Below are 13,397 nucleotides of genomic sequence, written 5' to 3' on the forward strand. Positions count from 1 at the left end.
TTATAATTATATTATTCTATTTATCGTGAAGACGATAAATAAATGGTGAAGACCATTTAAAGACAGCAGTTAATTGATATGTTATTTATGTTTCACATTGTTTGGCTTTTAAATAGAGCCTGTAAGAATCACGGAAGGTTGCATCTGCTTTCACCGGCTTTTCTGTGCACTCGCCCTTCTTATATATTACATCTGTCCCCCGCCGACACACAGGACACACCTCAAACAGCTCCAGGAGGCAGTTTTCATAGATAATATATGTGGGTGTCTTATGAACAGGGTTGGAAGATTCCATTCTATTAGAACAACAAAGATTTCACCAAAAGGCTGCAACAGCTAAAAAAGTGTAGGATGGTAATCTATCTGATTATTGAAATGTTTAGATTAAATATTGAGTCACATCTTGTCCTCTCCCTCCTCCAAGCGAGGTCTCTTACAGCTGAGGTCCCAACACCAACATCAGTGCAGCACAGTTTTCTGTGTGCCTATGATAAAACAGACACAGTATCCATGGAGTCACAACAAATGAGATGCTGTTACAACTTTAACACGGAGACACAATCAATGACATGAAGAAGTAACTGAGGGTAAACCAACCTGTACTTTTGTAGTGAGGTCGCAGTGTTTTCATAGAAAGCTGCGTTCCATGTGTGCGCATCTGTGGTGGGTCCGTCTGGCATGCTACGTGATGTAGCCTAGCACCGTGAACAGATGTGCTTGCCTGAACACCAAAAGCAGCAATGTTATTCATGTTTGTACTACTGTCATGCATACAAGGATACAAGGGCACATTTCCCCAACTAGGGCTGGTAATGAATAATCGTTCTAGTCCCGCACATTATGACAACAACATACTCCGGTATCTTGAACGAGCGCCCGTAGCAGCAGCTGTAGCTGGAAGTTAGGTTCGTGAGTGTTGTGCTCTCCACGCTTTCTCCCCCTGCTCGCGTGTCCTCCCGTTAGTACTGTGCCGCTGATTTTTTTTCCCACGGCAGCACTGGGCTGGAAGTTCGCTACGGCCGACACTCGTAGCAGCTACTACAAACTTCCGTAGCTAACTTCAAGCTCCAGCAGCTACAACCGGAGCTCGTAGCAGCTACTACAAACATCCGTAGCTAACTTCAAGCTCCAGCAGCTACAACCAGAGCTCGTAGCAGCTTGACCGGGGTTCGTAGTAGCTCCTAAGGGGCTCGTAGTAGGTGCTACGGCCCCTCGAGCGGAGGGGGTGGGGGGGGGGGGGGGGGGGGAAGCGTGGAGAGCACAACACTCACGAACCTGCCATGTGATGCCACCGTTCACCGTGGACTCGCCAGCCATCCTCGATTAATGAAAACTCCTGTAAAGTCCCTACCTATCCCCCACCAATACATACTAGCCCCCCACCCCCTCACACACACGGCACAACATGCTAACGGCACTAGCCTCCACACAAAATGTCTAAAAGAAGCAAATACCAGAATTATAAAAAAAAAAATACTTACATTTCCCTCGTCTTCAGTATTGCCATGGAAAGATGGCACCGACCCTCTTTCAATAACAACCTTTTAGAGAATCCAGCGTTATATTGGCCCAGGTTGATAAAAAAGTCAGATTCAAAGTGGTGGCAGGAACGTTGCCATCATATATGAACTCAATCCATCTCAATCTTGTGTCTTCTGAAGCTGGAGTCACATGAAGACATGTTTGCAGCCGACCACCGATCCATGCTGCTGTTAGCTAATCCAAGGTTTTCCAAGGCTTGCAAGAATGAAATGGCGGATACCGGTGGACCGAGCTTATATAAAGTGGGAGGGTCCATCTAGGGGTGGGTCGAGTGGTAGTGGGGGAGTGCATAGAGCTATGGGGGAATGTACTAAATGGGCATTTTTCGACTATGACGTCTATTTCGGGGGAAATTCCATTGGACGCACTTTAGCACATAGTTTCTGAAATAGAGGAACCACAACAAATCGCGGGAGTGATTTTTTTCCAGAGTTTTTGGGACGGTAGACATGCCAGATACCCAAACTAATGTGTAGAAGCACTACAAAAGTGGAATTTTCATAATATGTCCCCTTTAAGAAATGAAGACACTTTCCCAAAAAAAAATCCCAGTTGAGGTAAGGATCCACTGATGTGAGGGAATCGGTCCGATTCTCTAAATAAATACTGCCTTGACAGTGGTGCGGGGTTCTGCGTGATGTGTGCATGTGAATGGAAGAAGCGAGGGTTCAGCGATTTCTGATCTCACACATTGCGTTATCCCCAGCATCAGCAGAGTGTCAGTGTATTTTCTTTATTAGTGACATCACTGCTGTCCCATGAAGTCACTCTTCATCCTCACTAACGGAACAGCTCGATGTCAGTGTCAGAAAGTTTCACCTCCTCTTCACATCGCTTGATGCCGTGCCTCCGTCAGGACTCACGGTGGAAACCCATTGGTCAGCGGCATGATTTAATGTTCGTGCCGTGCTTTGCATTGACCATTCATGGTTGACGGTGGGTGTGTGGAGGGCGGATTTGGAGGCAGATCCACGTACGAATGTTTCCAGGTGAACTGTGAACATTGCGTTCAGGTGTGCGTACGCACGGTTTTATAAATCGGAATTAGCTTTGGCCAACGCCATTTCTGGCTTTTGTGCGTACGCACACTTTTAGTAGGAATCCTACGCAATCCTTTATAAATCCGACCCCAGGGCTGCCAATCGCAAGCTCTGGCCCAGTCCTTCCTTCCTGTGCATAATTTGCCAAAAAAAGGAGAAGTTAATCAACCGAGCAGGCAATGACAAAGGGATCCTCTGTCAAAGGCTGAAACATTAACAGCAGGTAAACACAAACACACACACAGTGGTAGAGGTACAATTATGTGTGAGAGATATGTCAACAAACTCATTGAGCTATCCTTTTTGTTTCATTAAGGCCAATTGCAGAAAGCTGCCGAGTTGAAGGAAGACCAAAGTATTCTAATACATATAAAAGACACTGTGTGGCTCTGGAGGTGCAGTACCACAAAGGCTGTTACAATCAATAAACCAGGTTTTTGACGAGGCCTGAAAAACCAGAGAAAGAACAGTAAGTTATTTATTATATTGCATTTCAAGGAGCTACTAACTTAACATTATATAAGTAAACATTCAATCTGCATTCTGTTGTATGTGCACACAATCGCAACACTTATTCATGTCTTTACCTCTCAATCATATGTGTTTTAGGAATGAGCCCATGTTTGATGTCAGCTATAAGATATTCTGTGAGAGGATCATTCGCCACAGGCTGCTTGTCAACCAAGAGGTGCTGAGAATGGGCCAGCTGAGGAAGGCCTTTACTGAACTGGTGAAAGCAAATGAAGGTCTTGATGCTTCAAACCACAGGTAACTGCAATGCATTTTTCTCTCAAGTCTTATTATTTGTCATGTGCAAGGCCAGCTTTACACAAAATGTGTGTGACAGGCCTGTTTGGAGAAACAGTTTTCAAGTCTTGCTGTTTGCACAGACATGTACCAGTTGGCAACAAGGAGAACAGCTGATGTGCAGTGTGTGTCTGTGGTGTGATTTGTGATGTTGTGCCTTTCTTGGGCATCTTTGGTGTTAAATGTGCTGTATGGCAGATAGGTTCTAGCTTGTAATGTCTTGTACCACCTCCACCCCTCTCTGTTTTTGATGGTACTCCTGTGACTCTTAATTGTCACGGTTTTGTTGTGTTGCAGACAGGATATGTTGAAGAAGAGACTGACTCGTGGTGTTCCACATCCCAACCAAGCGCAACGTCTGCGAGCTGGATTTTGCATAGACTCTGTCAACAGATACACTCGTGGACATGCTACCTTATCCATCAGGTGGGGAAACCACACTGTTTAGTGAGTTGAGCCAGACAGACAGAGACTGAAAAAGGGACAACAAAGTGCCAAACAACACGAGGACACTATATACAGCAGTATCTTAGTGACACTCATGGCATGTCATGCCCATGGCCTCCAACTTCTGAAAATGTGAATGTCACTGAAGCACAAACTGTTGTTCCTCTTGCACTATACAATCTAGTTAGCTGGATCATAGGCGCCACTGAGGAGCCAACACTGGATCATTATGTCAACATTGCTGATGACTTGCATTTGAAAGTGTTGTCTGTCAAGACATTGTGTACCTTGCTTCCAGGGGCCGTAAGCAGACACCTGGATGACCAGAAATCCGGCCCCTGACAGTGTTTTGCATATAATACACTGCGGCTGCAAAAGTGCCAGTGAGACAGGCAGTTGTTCCTGTTTTTCTGCAGGACTGTGTTGCACAGACGCATGTCGTTGTTGTAATTGTAGAATGTGTAGATGCCAGACTGTGGAGCGGGATGAAACGATAACAGGGTTCACCTTACGGCCTATTAAGGGCTTTGCCTTTTCAGACTTCAGGTCTGAGTTCCATTGCCAACACTACCTTGCTTGTGTTTGCAACATAGACTGTATATATAGAGGGATGTAGTGTCCTTGACGTCACCCGTTGGTTTCTGAAGAGTGAAAATGAGGCTCGCAGTGGGCATTCACCCGGTGCCATTTTGCCAGTGCTGACTCCTAGTTCCTGGCTAACCAATAAATTGGCAAAGAGGAGGAGCGCGAGTGAAGACTGACAGCTGAGACACGCCCGTAGAGCTCACTGTAACAGCTTGCAATCTGGAGTGGGTTTTCTATTAGCAGGTAATATTCATGATGAACCTTGAATGTCATGTCCCCTAAAGTTACCAAGCTGATCCAATTCATTTTCTTTCAGGTTCAATATCTGACTCAATGAAGCCAGATGTTTCCTGAGCTGGGTTGATGTTTCAGGTCTCGTCGCCATACTTGTCGCTGCATACTTCCTGAAACAGTCTGAGGCATGGAAATGAGAATCTGAATTCTGTCTTGCAAAATCGTATTAATTGCTGTCCAAAATAAGGGCTCCCCCCCACACACACACACACACTTTTCAACGAGAACGTCAAGCGATTTACTCATCTCTGTAAGAAGCACAGACACTTTTCGACCCCTCTTCCCTCGGATCACCAACCAGGTTTACTCATAACTCAAATCCTATTTAAGTTTTGAACGACAGTGTCCTCGTTTGGCTCTGTCCCTGTAGGTCTGCAGAATGTTTTTTGCTGCCTCACCCTGCAGTCTTCGGTTGAAAAGAATGCACTCACTGAGAGTCCTGTATACTGTTGGGTTAAGTCCTTCCATGAGCTTCTCTTTGGCCTCCTCTTCTGTAGACTTCAAACATGTTTGACGCTTTATCACATCTTGTGGTATTATTTCTAATTTGTGATCAAGGGACTTGGCAGCAAATACAAATATCTCCAGCTCCCTCATCCTTTGACTAACATGAATATCTTTTGATGCATCACTCTCAAATCTCTCCAGCAGTCTCGCCAAATTCACATATCAATTGGTCACTTTTCGTTCCAAGAGACACCTTATCTATCATCATTCTGCAAACAATCTTTAAGCACCGTTTTGATGTCTGTATGGCAGAAGAGCTGAAGCAGCATTCTGAGCTGTTGACGCACTCTCATTTATGTCTCCATAAATCAAATTTTAAAAAAGCACACGTTGCAAGGTAAATAATCATCTGCGATTGCATTTTCTGTCGGCAGTTGTTACAACCCGGCTCGGTAGGAATGAGGTGGCAACGTAAAACCAGATGTTTTTGAAAGCTGTTTAAACCTGGTTTTAAGATTGCAGGACAACGCAAGAAATATTTATTAACAACAAAAAACAACAAGGTGCTATTTCGAATATAAAAACAAATATAACAAAGGGATGAATCTTAACAAGAGCTATTTTGAGTAAACCAAAACGAAACTCACTTATAACACAACAACAGTTTCAAATCAAAACTCATACATTTTCCAATAACACTTCCAGTCTGACTCAGTCAAAGTCAATTCAAACACGATCTCAGCTAGTTTGGCAAGCACACAGGACAAACATCTGCCCCGACCGATACAGCTGGACAGATTATATACGGCCTCCTTCCTTAAGTGCTTCTTGCTGATTAGTGTTTTGGGGTTGATGCTGCTCCAATTGGAATCCCCATCTTTGACACCCGGCCGTAAGGAGGACGAGCATCTGCAAGGCTTCCATGTGCACAGAGAGACACACACACACACAATACATACCAACACGGACAGGGGATGTCTGCAGCCGTAACAGCGTCCTATATGTAACTATAATTAACTCATTAATATTTGTCGGGGTTTCTTTGATTTTAGTAGATTACATAACTCTTGCCACACACACACACAGGTCTAATGTGTCCTGATTGACCCCTACTCTATGATCTATACCTGGAGTTCAGCCCAATTGACCTTTGCTTGTTTGTGTGTGTGTGTGTTGTGGTAGACAGAGAGGAACAAAGAGAGTGGGGGGACTTCAGCTGCAGAGAGGCTGAAGGAGGAGAACAAACAAGTTAAAGGTTAATCATGCTGACAGCATTCATAATTCTTCTTGTTTGTTTTTTTACAGTGAGACATGATGAAGGAGGCCATCTTTCACTGAGACTAGAAACCTAAAGGCTCAGTTAAATTACATATGTCAACTGTATTCGTCCAGGTCAATATATCTAAAATGTTAAAAAAAATGCACTGCATGATTTTACTGCTAGCAATATCAATCATTCATTCTGCCTCAGCATCATGTCTTTGGTACGGGTCAGGCAAAAGGACTTCAGCTACGTCCAATGCTCTCCCTCACTAAGGAATGAGGAAAAATCGTTAGCGTGTCAAATCCAGCCATGAATGAATCCAGATAGAATAGATCCAATAGATCATACATCATTGCGTCTGCATCCACTGGAGATTTCCCTGGGTACTGGGGTTTTGGTCATACACTTTCCCCTGTTTACTTGTTACAACCACTTCCACTTACTGGACTTGGCTTTGTAAGCCAGTCCTCCTGTTCCTCCCCTCAAATGACATTGATCTAGATCTTCTGCACTCCTTCACTGTCGAGACTCTTTTCCTGAGACATCCAGTAATTATGTACCTGGGGGCTGCATGCTTCTACTCACACGATGCATTCACTGAACTGAATTCATCCTACAGCTTTGTGGTGTCCTGTCATTTTAGTTTGTTAATTTCAGTCTCTTCTGTGTATTTTCTGTTTCCTGTTTTATTTTGTAGTATCTGTCCCTTGTGTGTGGTTGCTATCTTCACTTCCTTTCGGTGATTGTCTTCCCAGTCCTCATGTGTTTCACCTGTGGGTAATTGCTCCTGCCTTCCCTCTTGTGTCTATTTAAGCCTCTGTGTTCCCCAAGCCCTTTGTCGGGTTGTACTAGTTGTTTCTCCACACTTCGTGAGATATGGTTTGTCTGCTCCTGCTGTCTCGACCAGCTTCCTCGTTCCCCGTGCGCCTTGTGTTAGTGTTCCTGTTTTGTTTTTTGTCTTGTTAAAGACCTTTTTTTGTATATTAAAATCCCTTTTTGTTATAACCTCTACATCCTGGGTCCATCTCCTCCACCAAACCGTAACAAGCTTTGCTTGACTCCATGTGTGTCTTCTCATCATCAGAAGGATCCTCTCTGAACACAAACATTCATTTCCTTTTTTCCTAAACACTATGAAATATTTTCCATATCTCTTCTGTGATAGAGCAATTAAAATATGTAATAGCTCACTAAAAACTGATAACAGCCTGCAGTTAACTCTACCCCTTGCTATTGGCCCTTCCATTTTTACCCTGTTGCTGTCTTCTCGACCAGATTATCTTGAATTGTTTAATGCAATATTAAAAAGGTTATTTATTCATGTATTTGTAGAGTTAAGAAGCTGAAAGTCTTTGCCTCTCAATGATTAACTACAGTTTTCGATTAATACTGAGAAAAACAATCAAGGACAGCCTCCCTGATTGGCCACTTATCTAATCACTCTTGTATCCTTGTTTCGTTGCTTTCAATGTGCCTATCTATGCCCATTGGATTGAGGATCAGGAAAAAACATGATGTTAAGCTGGAGCGAATCAAACGTCTGCTGCAGGGACGATTATGAAAGAGAAAGGAGACACATTTTGGCTAAATAATGTTACAGTGTCTGCACCAAAAGCTTCTGATCTGTTTTTTTAATGTGCAGTATGTGGACAACATAAAATATATAGGCACTAGTAAAGAAGATATATTTAAGCCAAGGATGCTACAGGTGGTTACATAACAGGATGCTTGTATCATGATCCCTCCTGACCACTGTGGGAGGGATGCAGAACGAGAGAATCGGTCCTTTCTCAACCTGAAAGATCAAAGCCTATCTGCTGCAATCTGCCAGCAGGTCCTGGGAGATAAGGGTGGATGTGCATGGGAAGGAGTCTGCAGCTCATTGAGGTGGTGAACTCTATGTCCAGACTATTGTGGTCAACCAAAGACCATAAAATAAGTCTAGTTGAGCTGATGGTGCCATGAGATGAGGCACATGAAGAGAACTATGGCACCTGAGGGTAAGAACAATGGTAGGCATGGTTTGATCTGAAGAATGATCTTCTTGCTGGATAACAAGCGAACGGGAGCAGAAGGGCAGTGTTGTGGTTAATGGTTGAAATGTTGGTCTCCACATAAAGACATTCTCGCCATATCTGGAATGCTACAGTTATGTTGTGAGGTGACCACAGAAAGCTCTTCAACAGATATGTCATGAGTAAACAATTAGATACAATTCTCATGAATTTCTTTAAAACTCTTTAAACACAGAATTGCACAATTGGTTTATTTAGTGACATCTATGTTGGGAACTGTTGAGATATCTATGTTTCTCTGTATCTTGTGACTATATTTTACCTGTATCCTATGAATAATTTCAGCTGCATATTCCATATTAAGCTTATGCTACAACTGTTTCTTTTTGACTCAGACGCAGGGTTTGCACAACAGGCACGGGTGCTCAGGAAAGAGAGAGGACATGCCAGAACTAATACAGAGAGGTGCTTCATAAAACGTGGTGAGAAAAATATAGGAAATCCTCCTCTGTGTCTAATCTGCTGTGTCCGTCCGCTGTAGCAAACTCCCTGTTTGCCAAGGCCACAGTAGTGGGGCACCTGGTCGGTTGAATTTTCCCTTACAAGTGATGTGCTTGCAAAAAACTGCACTCTGAGGAAACAGTATACATCTGGCCAATAACTGAATTCCCTCAAAGAAAAAGACCTGCCTCTGTGCTGCACCCTGTGTCTTGATAAATACTGTGGACTTAAGATGTGTGTTCGCTTCTTCTTGAAATGATCCAGTGAACCTGGTGACGTGTCCGGCAGAACCCCAGAGACTCTCTGTAAGTATTGTTCTTATACAATAAACTTATTACTGTGAAACTTTTGAACATTGAATTTGTCTACTCATTGCCTTTCCCATCTGAACCTCAAATCAACGAACAGGACGCTGTCCGGTCGGGACCGGGCTCGACAGAACCATTGGTCAAGGTTAAGTTCAAAACTGACTCCCAGCACTGTGTTCAGAGAGAGACACTTCCGCCATAACTTAAGGGTGAAGTTCACTTCAAACTATTGTTACACATGGGCTCATGTTGTGCAACAAGAAACACGGAAGGCCACAAAGTTCTGCAGTTATAGTATTTTTTCTATAAAGAAAACTAGAAAGAAAACCTCCACGTGTCCATGTGGAGGTAGACCCGGTGAAGGAGAGACCAGAGACCAGTCTGCAGGCCTCTTAAGTATTGTTCAGCCCAGGTGTGCCTCATCCCTGCTGATCACTAGGGTCTGACTCCGCCTACAGGAGCCTGAAACACAAGCATAAGCACAGCTGACAACTCCAGGGTTTCACCTCAACCTCTCTACAATTATTCATCACATGCTGGTTACTGTGCTGCTGACTTCAGTGGGTTACAGTTTCCCTGTATGCCACTTGTGTGCATCAGTGCGTGGTGAACCACTGTCTGAATCTATTCAGTGAACCCATAATCAGCGTAAACATCCATGTGCTTTTGTTTGGTCCTTACCTTTAAGTTGTTGAACGCAAACGGGGACTTCAGTACGATTGTAATGAATCTTCCATTTTATGGCAGTAGCTAACAAACCAGTCGCCTCTGCACATATGTTGCATTTATCTGTTCAGTTAATAATAACATTTGTTAATCACAGAGGAGCCTCGATGCATATTAGCACTTCAAGATGCCTTTATACTATGTACATTAAAAAACAGTTTGCCAGAGATTCAGAAGGACTAAGAAAAAAAGGAAAAAATTATTTCATAAAAATAATGAATATATATGTTTGACAGCCACACACACCAAACGTCTTTCTTCTCAGCCTAAGCACTATGAAGTTTCAGATTGCTTCAAGCACTCCACCTTTGATGGCTATTGCTCCTTCTCCCCTGTCCTCGCCACCCAACGCCCGCTGTGTGTTCATGGCGATGCACACTAATGCTTTTAAATAGTGTTGGTCGAGAGATAGCCCACCTGGGTCAAGAGGATCTTTCATCTCATGTGGGGTGGAATAGAGGGAGCGAGCTCAGGCCCAGTGATGTGTAGTGTGTTCATATCTTCGCAAGCGCTGCATGGCGTCAGGTATGTCCAACGTACAGCGTTACTTTTGTCCATTCTACTACACAGACAGGGAAGCCTTCCTCTAATTAATTGTATTATCTTTACTTCCTGAACCCTTCTCATGCACCCTGTGCTCCGGATGCAGAGTGAGCTCCTGCACAATAAGTTTTTGATGATCCCAGTCACAGAAGGTTTCATCAGCTAAGCATGACGTACAAGCCTGGAGGCAGCTTAGAGGCAGGATCAGGTCTGTTTCTGTAAGTTCCCACTATGACACGGAGTTGTGGCGGCGTCAGAATGAGTGAAAGTGTTCATTAAACCCCCCGAATATCCCTAATACTCTCTCTTCCTGGCTGAACAGCCAGAGGAGGTGGTAAGATTATTTCATTTATTATTTTGCTCTCAACCTCCTCTTTTACGGGGCATTCTTATTATCTATTCTTATTTTTTATTTAAATATATTGACAACAATTACATAGATTAATCTGGAATTTGAAACATTGCGTCATATGGCCAATAAATATGATGTGTCCCTGAGAATGAATTGCTTGTTATCACCATGAAGCTGCAGTCATGATTTCGAGTACAATAGATTATCCATCCATCCTTCCATTCCTCACACCTTGTGGCACACAGTGGGGTTGGAGCCATCCCTACTAACAGTGGTGGGGTTCACTCTGGACAAGTTAACAGTCTATCACTGTGCATATAATGAAAAAACAACCATTTACGCTACTTGCAGATATCCATAAGTCATTCTATAATAAGGGTACGTTTCTTGACCATCGGTTATTATTGTCAATTTGACTAAATATTCTCTTCAAGCAATGATCAAATTGATGTTGGGGTACATTTTTCTTCCATTTAAAACAAAAAGTCAACAGGTTCCATTATTTATTTTACAGGAAATCTGTATACTATAGTTGAAATTTTTGTGCTGTCCGATTTATTAAATTTCAACTTTGGCTCTTGACATTACCACTAGGATAAATGTTTTGGAATATTATTTTCATCATTATGTTTGTAAAATAATCACTAAAACATGACAGGTTTATGCCAAAACTGTTTGACTTATTGATATACATTAAATTATTCACTTTGTGTGTCCGAGTAATCTCTGTCAACTATGTTAAAGAATTACAGAACCCATGTAACTCAGCAATGTTTTGCTCAAAAGTAAAATGTCCAGCACCATATGATATCACTTCAAATCTGAGGGGAATGTTGAATTCAGTGAGTTAAATTCGTGTTGAAGTAAACCTTGAAATGTTTTTTCTTACATTTAAAGAACTTACTATAATCAATCAAATTTTTGGCTGTAACGCTGTTTACCCCTGAAACTCCAAAGGTTTTTTGTGGATTCAAACCCCCACCCCATCAGCATGGTGGTGAGTCGATAATGAGTGCGTTTCAATTTTTCTGTGAACTATCCTTTTAAGTGTTGAAGAAATTAAGTTGAAAATACATTTTTAAATCATTATTAGAGGTTTCTCTTTATCTTCCTACGTGTCCTGTCAATTGTGTTATTCGTGTCAACTATTGTAACTTTGTCAACTGTGTTTTGTTAGATTTTTGAAAATGATCAAAAATTATGGGGACATGTCCAGAGAGAGAGGTCTTAGATAAGGATGTTGAATAACTCTAAATTCAGTTTAATGTGGATTTGTGTTGAAAAAAGCTTTATCCCTGGTGACAGCAACCCACAATATCTGTTATCCAGCGCAAAATTCATATTTTCAAATCAGTTAGACAACAATGGTTGACAAAATGATTAAAAAAGCTAATAGAGCTTAAGCTTGCCAAATGATGAATTTGGAACACTATGGGGGTATATTATGGGAACAACTAGATTTTTTTGCATAGAAGCACTCTTATTTCTTCACTTTTTGGCTTATATGAAATGTACACCTAATTATTGAATGACTCATCATGGGCAAATTGAGTGTTCATTCAACCAAAACCTGGCAGAGTACATATAGAGGAGCTGTGGAGTCCAGGGCATGTCTTAAGCAGCTTATGTCTTTGGACTGTGGGAGGAAGCTAAACATTAGCATGTTAGCATTGCCACAGAAGCACTAGTGTTTATAGTCTGTCATTTTTTAGCCTTCTTTTTATATTGTGTTTAACATGTCCATTGAAAGAAGAAGAATGTGTTGTTTCATCTTTCAAGTTTCTGCTGCCTACTGGGTAGAGCCCTAAATCTTTATAAAGTATGAAGGACCACTCACTCAATAACAAGACAATGACACAGGTTGTGTAGGACTAATGTTTACTAGAAAAAAAAGGAAAAAAAATTAACAAATTATAACTAATTGCGATACAATCACAATCCTTTGTTTGTAGTTCAGATACAATAAGTCGTCACCTTCAATTTAAGTTCCATCTTTAATTTCTATCCTAAGGAAGAACCCAAAAGCTCATCAAAGCTACCCAGATATATTTGTAATTTTTACTAGTATCAAAATCACCAGATACAGTAAAAGTAATTGCTTTCTACTGTTAACTAGTAAACAAGATTTTCTTTATCAATAACCTTATTGTAACATCAATCACTCGTACAGTCTTTATTGTCTGCTAGTCTGAGAAAGTTATTCAAAAATCCAATGCTCAGTTAGGTGACTTAGAAGTTGATGCAAAATGAAACAGACATTACATACACATATTATTGTCCTTTCTTCTGAAAATACAATCACAGCCCCCACTGGAGGTGTCAGGGTAATCAAAGCAGCATAATCCATCATCCTCATCAAACTCAAATCACACTTCCAACTGAGCCCTTGCAATCTTCATGGAAAGAACGTCAAAAGCAGCAGGGGGTTGCAACAATGCTTTTGAAAGCAAGGGGGAAGGTATTCACAGATCAATCTGTTGATTTGTATAATTGTTCTCAGGAAATGAAAAGGGCTGTTACAGCGAG

At 41.9% G+C, this 13,397-nt stretch overlaps 1 long non-coding RNA gene across 2 annotated transcripts; it reads right to left on the reverse strand.

Annotated features, from left to right (window-relative positions):
* Positions 1 to 395: 395 nt before the first annotated feature.
* On the reverse strand, positions 396 to 1,520 carry LOC128438977 (uncharacterized). Of its 2 annotated transcripts, none has more exons than XR_008338400.1 (3): positions 1,482 to 1,520; positions 598 to 721; positions 396 to 485 (listed from the first exon to the last, which is right to left on the reverse strand). It is a non-coding gene; the product is annotated as an uncharacterized LOC128438977 (long non-coding RNA). The 2 variants fall into 2 exon arrangements; XR_008338401.1 differs by lacking the exon at positions 1,482 to 1,520 and adding an exon at positions 856 to 1,049.
* Positions 1,521 to 13,397: the final 11,877 nt, after the last annotated feature.

Source organism: Pleuronectes platessa, chromosome 4, assembly GCF_947347685.1.
Source record: "Pleuronectes platessa chromosome 4, fPlePla1.1, whole genome shotgun sequence".
Lineage (NCBI taxonomy): Eukaryota > Metazoa > Chordata > Actinopteri > Pleuronectiformes > Pleuronectidae > Pleuronectes > Pleuronectes platessa.